The following is a 7,209-nucleotide window of genomic DNA, read 5'->3' as shown; positions in this document are numbered from 1 at the left end:
GATCATGGGAAGCAGCATCACAAAGCAGGCATATATTGCGCAGCCAAAATCTGCAATGAGTGCAGGATCTCAAGCCAGGCCTTGATTGAACGGGGCAAACGCGGAGAAATAAATGCATAAATTCATTGTAAACTGATCTGAAAAAGGAATTTTTTTACCTTTGTGAGTGATAGCTGTTATATAACTCGTTTGACATAACAGTAACATATGCTTATTTAAATTTTTTTTTGCTTTATAGAGAGCTCAAATAAGACAGTTTACGTACGACTAGTGTTATCGAAGCATAACGTCTAAGGTGGACCAAGTGCAAGACCAAGACCGTCGTCTACCTCACTACTCACTGATTCTCAATTTTTCACTCCGAATCAGCCCAGAAACACATATTGTTTTTACTTATTTATCTGTTTAGGTTAATGTGTTCGTGGTTTGCGAATGATTTTGGGTAAGTAGGTATAGAAAAATTACTTAACACATGAATTTTGCTTTGCTGTATTCCAAAGGTCCGAAAAATGTTATTTAAAAAAACTTATTTACGTCCGTGCATAACTAAAAGAGATGACAATTGGATGATCTGATTTCATTTTATTGACCGGGACTCTTCTGAAGTAAACTAAATGCGTTCATTTAAGCTACAGGTTAGCTTGCTGTTTGTAAGCAAAGTACAGATCGAGCGGCTGTTGGATGTAGAGCGAAGTTTCTACATTGATTTTCGTGCGAAAAAAAGCACAAATTTGCTATATATTATACATTGGGATTCGTGTGATTTTAAGTAATCCATTACAAAGTGTGTGTCATTCCGTTTTCTTTCGACGTGGGTGCTAATAAAACTTGAGATGGCGGCCTAAAATTATGCGGCAAGCCGTGAGATAACACAAGGCCAATTTTTGGTTGTAAATGAATAACTTAATCTAGGACCATAGCTGTTCAAGCTTCGAGTGATGATTATATGTTAGTGCATATCAGGGCTCGAACGCGCGGTAATTTAATTTCAGATTATTCGTCTATGTAAGCAAATCTTCCGTCTCTAAGACAGCCTTAAGTTGGACCAAACAAAGTGACATTTTGTATAATGTATAATTTTTATAATGTAGACCAAGATTTTTATGTATATACATCACTGAGAAAAATCCTAGTCTACGAAAATATCAACTGAATATAACATTTTTTACACATTTATACATATATCTGTATATACATATATAGCAATTAAGAGAAAAAAAAATAAAATCAGCAATGGGAAGTACTTGAGATCTATATTCGTTCATTCAAGAAAAGAACTTCTCAGTGCTAGACGTTCAAAATCTGTCTTTACCTTAAAAGATATCGCATAACAGACGAGACAATATAGGTTTTTAAAACTAAGTTATTTGACTTACAACCGAGAAATTAATTAATTTAGGTATTTATTATTTTTGACACCATCGTATGCTTTCAGGTTTTTTTTTTATCAAATCAGCGCTTCATCCAGTTTACTCATACTACGTCTATGATATAACAAAAAAAAAACAACCTATGATACAGAAAGAGACATTTTCTGGTGTTAGGTAAAACATTATTTGGAAAAAACGTTTCTTTTTTATCATTCAGTTTCGCTTTCTTTTCGAAACTTGTTTAAGCTTCCTAGCGTTTATTCCTACCGTATATTCAAAGCTGTTTGCTTGGTGTTAACAAACAATTCGTGTTAGATAGCCCGCCCGAATTTCGATCGCACTGTAAATTAAAGGGAATAACTCCAGTAAACCTCACTAAATGTAGCATAATTTCTAAATTCAGGCGATTTCTGATTTTTCATACGGTAAAGTGTATCTGGAAAAACGACTATATTTACATACGTTATGAGGTGTATGGCGTTATGTTTTTAATCCAGCTGCTTTATTATCTGATTTGGTTAACCTTTCTTTAATTTTTCTTATCACTGTCTTCTTAACGTCAGTCTAGTCTGCTAAGATATTAAATTAGATAGTCTCTTAAAGTAAAATAATCAATACATTAATATTCTACAACTTTCGTATGCATGTTCTCTTCACAAGAATACATTTTGATTATCGACTATGGCTGGGAGCGCTCTCATTACTTCGGCGTCTGATTTACAATGTGATGACGGAAACACGGCCGTTCATCTAAAGGCCTCATACTCACCTCAGCTCTATATCCATACCATAATATACAACACAATATTTCAATTCTTTTTTAGTTTCCTGCATTACATATATAATTACTATAAGTTTTAGTGTCTGTTCGTGTATATATCAATATATCGATACGAATATATCAATGTAGAAGTGACAGTCTTATGTTTAAAAAGACACCATTGTAAGCGGTCATCTTCGTTAACGTTATTCTGTCTCTTTATGAACAGGGTAACAGTAGTGTTCTGTTCTTTTTTCTGCTGCATTTTGTTTTGGCTTTTAAACTGATCTCCTCAAAACGCCGCCGCATTCCGGACAAGTGTTGTCATTCCTCTTTACGTCCGTCTTTTATTTGTTGTCATCTATTTGCTTACTGGTATTTAGCAGCTAATAGCTGCGGCACCAGTTAGCTCTACCTGCCAAGATAGTGATAGTAAAATAAGTGCAATAACAAGCAAATCATATACCCACACCGATTTTATCATGCTATACACACAGTCCCCAGTCTGTCAGTCAAAAACAACTTCTTTTGTTTTTGACACAGGTCCTTTTGAACGCCACCGAAAAGTGGATAGGCATCAGAAGAAAGAACCGCAGCATCAAAAGCATAAAAAACTTGTCCGTTTTATATGTTTAGTGTTTAAGCGGTTGAGCATGACGTCAAATCGCTGGCTTAGCTCAATACGAATAATTATTCCTAAAGCTTTTCTTAGAACGAAATGTATCTACGCCCGAATTTAAACCTGGATCACCACCTGTCTTTAAGTTTAACAGGCAAACACCTTACCCTTTGCGTCTCAGGGGAACAGCATCGAAACCACAGAAAACAACAATCGGTCTAATAACAAGTGCAGAAAACAATAGAGCGAACATGCAAGAGAGAACTCATGCTTTTTTCAAATGCTATCTCTCAAAAAAACAGCGGTGACTGCTGTTTTTTTGAGGAGAGCCAGCACTTGAAGAAACAGGAGGTGAAATTTAACCAAAACAAACTGGAAGATTTTGCTCTTAAACTACGTCTGGATGCACCTGTATGTTTTAGCGGAACTCCGCCGGTTCCTTAGTAGGGGAGGTAAATAAATATAGACAAATTAAAGTTGCCGCCATTAGCAACAAACTTCATGTTGGCTTAGTCAACCATCACTGCCTGAGGAGGCGGGCAGCTGACCGCTTGGCGGCAATCTGTAATGGATGAACGGATTGGCAATAGCAGAACTGGAGCCAAGGGTCTCGGGCGTTGTGCATTAGCGGTGCCACAACGACCAGCGGCGGCGTGAACGTGCCAAACGTCAATACAGGCAGATACTTGAATAGACTACCGCCCGCGAGATGTGATAGATAATTATAGCGGGAAAACTGTATTTGTTAAAAAAATTGTTTCGTGGCTTCAAATGATAGATACCTTCCAACGATAACCGCAGTAGTGGAAAATGGTTTTCAACTTCAGATACGGTGGAATTCAGTATGAGTTGATAATATAACACGACAAGTATAAATTATAAAAATTAAATCTAAGTTAGTACCAAATGTGGCAAAAAAGAATTCGCATAGGAAGCAGCGCCTAATATTCTCAAGTAAGGCAGACAGCGTTTTTCTCTCAATGCCTATCAGCATAAAAAGCTGAAAGATTATCTTTAAGAAGGAAAGATCTCAGGGTTGTTGTATTCATCGTTAATATACTATTTAGCCAAAAAAATCCCCGTTATGGCATACGAGGTAAGGTGTTTGTCTGCTAAAGTTGACGGACACATGCTACTCTGGGGTCGAATCTGATCGTACACACTTTGTTTTATGCTGGAAGCCAGCCGTGTGGTGGATTATCTAACAGAAGTAGCGACGAAAAATTGGAAATGTTTAATATACTATTGAATCGAATAAAGATATGCATATATAATTTTGCGTTGAACTGTGACGCGGTGCATTGTAAATTTCGTTGGAAATGATAAGAGCGAACGAAATCTATGGAAGTAGAATAGTTTCTTCGATCAAATCCAATATTTTTTAAAATTTGAGCTTTTACCATGGTTCGTTTGTCAACAGTTGAAATTAGTGTTGCGTTAATTATCGACTTAACTGTTTGAAAGGAAATTTCGGTTCGGGCTTAGTGTGCTTTATGTGGTAGCACATTGGCGCAGAGGTTCTAGTCTAAAACGTTAAGTTAGTTGGCACCGTAGCTCTGGATTTATTTCTAATAATAAAACATCACAACAATTTTAACTGGGTTTAAGTCAAACCTTATATAGAATCAGTGTTGTGTTATTGTGCAATCTAACCGTGCAAATATTTAGGTAATAACTGTGTGACAATAAACGTTATTTTTTGATACTAGGTCTATTTTTGGAAAATATATGGAAAATGTCGTTGGAAAATTACTTGTTTCATTCCATAATTACTGGTTACGAAATCATACCTGCATTTTTTTTGTAAAAGATCAGTCTACTAGAAAATACCCCACCCTACGTCGTGACCAAACAAATGAAAGACACATTCGTATTCGGATTGCGAGTATGCGAAAAAAAAAGGCAGCAAATCAATCAAGAAAATTTCCCAAAACTTCGATTTGTCTAATACTAGTAGTATGTAAAAATAATTTTCTTGGATTCCAGAAAGGTATTTGATTAAATTAGCCGTCTTTTCAATATTCTTCAGTGTGATTTTTCGTCTTTTTTTATTATTCAGCGAAATTAATTTTTCATCCGCTCATTACTTTTCACAAAAGATGAAATACCTTTAATGCTGATGAAAAGCAACCGTATTGAGAGATATGTTATGTAAGCGCTAATTTACTAGTAGGAGGAAATCCCGCCCTTGATTTAAACCGTTGTAGGGACACTTCCTGCACTGTCGGTTTAAATACATCGGTCGGTCCTATCTTTTGCACAAATGTTTGTCGCAACTGTTTCTTCACAGATCATAAGTGACCACAAGTCCTGAATTGTGTGAAAATTGTTTTTCTAGCATTCTATCTTTTACGAATCAGTCTCATTTTCACGGGAACAGCGCATTTCCCGAAAATTATTGCAAATCATTTCACACGGCTTATACCTATATCCTAAACAGTATAATGTCCGTACATTATACTTGACTTTATTTCAAATCAGATTGACGATTTGGAACTTGACGGCCATGCGCGTGATGGAAAAAAACCAACGACAATTCAAGCTTATCACATTGCCTCGGGCTGAGAGGATCAAGGTCAGCTTTTTTTTTTAATAATAGTTTGGAGCTTCCAGAATATTAGCTTGATTGTCTTAGATTTTCTTTTAGTCATTGATTAAACTGTGTGGTAATGGCGAAATGCGTTGTTTTGTAGTTCTTCAAATAGCCCATTAATGACTTCATGCGAAAAATGACTCTACTATGCATTAAAAAGAGTATACAAATTGTGTCGTTTTTAAGTGTCGTTGGTGACGCTTGAAACACTGATATCTAGTTTTTTTCTTTCGTAAGTCGATAAAATAATTAATCATTTTCATTTGGTGGTCAGACAGTGGCATACAAAATGTTGTATAATCATACTTTCAACCTCCCTTACTCATTAGTTCCTGTTATTACAGCTGCTCACATTTACTATGTCTACAAACTCAATCAAATTACCTCGGTTCAAGCTTTTTTAAATTTTCTTTGTACCACTTCATGAGGCGCGCCTAGGTAATGCTGCAGTTTAGCTATTGTAAGATTTTTTTGTAATCCTGTTGAATGTAGATGACATTGACTGTACATACGTTTCCATACACGCCCCGCATTAATATACCTAGTACGAGGTATATAAGTTGACAGCACAACCACTACCTGTTATTTCATTTTTCACTCAATTGGCCAGTTTCTTCGTTTCGATTTATTTATTTACTTTACCACCATTTTTTTTATTCCTTACAGAACTCACTATCAGTCTAACAATTATTTTTACTTCTGTTCAATATAACTCTGCACTAACCTCGCGCTAGCCTCCATTATTCAGACAAATGATTCTACTCAGTTATTACACCCAATCAGACGATTATTTCCGAATGTTGTTCCTGTTTTATATCAGTTTCACCCCGCCACGGGTCGCCCGTTCGTTCATGATTTCGTACCCACACCAGCCGCTGTTGTTGTTATTGTTTCCCGTCTCTTTGGCTGAAATGTAACCGCAGCTGTTACAGTTGTAGTGGCATCAACAACCAGCCAGTGCTGAAAGACGGATCGTCGTAGTGGATCGTGCCACAATAGTGCCGCCGCTGCTTATCCGTGTACCGGCACAGCCTTCGATCGTCTTGAACGTACCACGTCGACAGAAACCCTGGGTAGCTGTGTCTGCTGTTGGTCAGCGGGCTCTGTGTTTTGGCCCCAGAGTGCGTGTCGTGAACGAAAAAGCGAGCAAACCCCCTTAGGGCCCCAGCTGTGTGTGCAGCCGATGTTGGCAGTGAATGGAGTACGGCGAGGAAACGCTGCTTCGGACTCGTCGGTGAACAAAGTTCTAGCTCGCTAACCTTACCGGTACCCCATTGTTGTCGGTTGCAAGCCTTATTTAGCTACAAGTCTCACATTTAACCTGGGCGATGCTCAACAACAGTGCGATCAACAAACTGCATTAGCAGCTCCCGTCCGAAGCAAGCGAAAGCATCTGATCGGCCGCAAGATCTCCGCAGGCCGTAATGTGAGTTCGGTTTCATGTGATATATTGCTCATAGATGACAAACACCGCTGCTACGTTTCAACGAGCCAATAAGTCGCCTCATGCTACTTATTACCTATATAACAACTACTGTGTGCGTCTCCTTGCGGTCGTCGTCATGCGGTCGGTTGGTTCGACTGGTCGACATGATCTACGGTACTATCACAGCGTATTATTCTTACTGCTAGCGCTGTTGCTGGGTATTTGTCTGTCTGGCTTTTACAGATGTGGTTGGGGCGTATCATGATAAAGCTATGGTATATAGAAATACATTGATGGTGCTGCTGCCCCCGTTAGAATTTCTCTCTCTCCCAGTGAGTTCGCTTCTGGTTTTCGTTAATCTGGAAGTTGCCGTTATTATAGGCGACACTAGCAGTTGACACTACTCGGGACGGTCGTGTATCGCATAACACGATTCATTTA

At 38.0% G+C, this 7,209-nt stretch overlaps 1 protein-coding gene across 8 annotated transcripts in view; it reads left to right on the top strand.

Moving 5' to 3' along the window:
• The first annotated feature begins 4,864 nt into the window (after positions 1–4,864).
• The window catches only part of Tao (Serine/threonine-protein kinase Tao), a 27,749-nt gene continuing 25,404 nt past the window's right edge, over positions 4,865–7,209 (top strand). For 6 of the 8 annotated variants that reach the window (XM_086968190.1, XM_022832716.2, XM_022832720.2 and 3 more), the window contains exon 1: positions 5,929–6,768. The gene's annotated coding sequence lies outside the window, so the exon portion shown is untranslated. Of the gene's footprint in view, positions 5,325–5,928; positions 6,769–6,804; positions 6,943–7,209 lie in introns of those variants that run through there. The other 2 variants (XM_022832722.2, XM_086968188.1) reach the window with 2 other exon arrangements.

The sequence above is a fragment of the Varroa jacobsoni genome, unplaced genomic scaffold (assembly GCF_002532875.2).
Source record: "Varroa jacobsoni isolate VJ856 unplaced genomic scaffold, vjacob_1.0 scaffold_406, whole genome shotgun sequence".
NCBI classification, from domain to species: Eukaryota; Metazoa; Arthropoda; class Arachnida; order Mesostigmata; family Varroidae; genus Varroa; species Varroa jacobsoni.
This window is presented reverse-complemented; position numbering and strand designations above follow the sequence as displayed.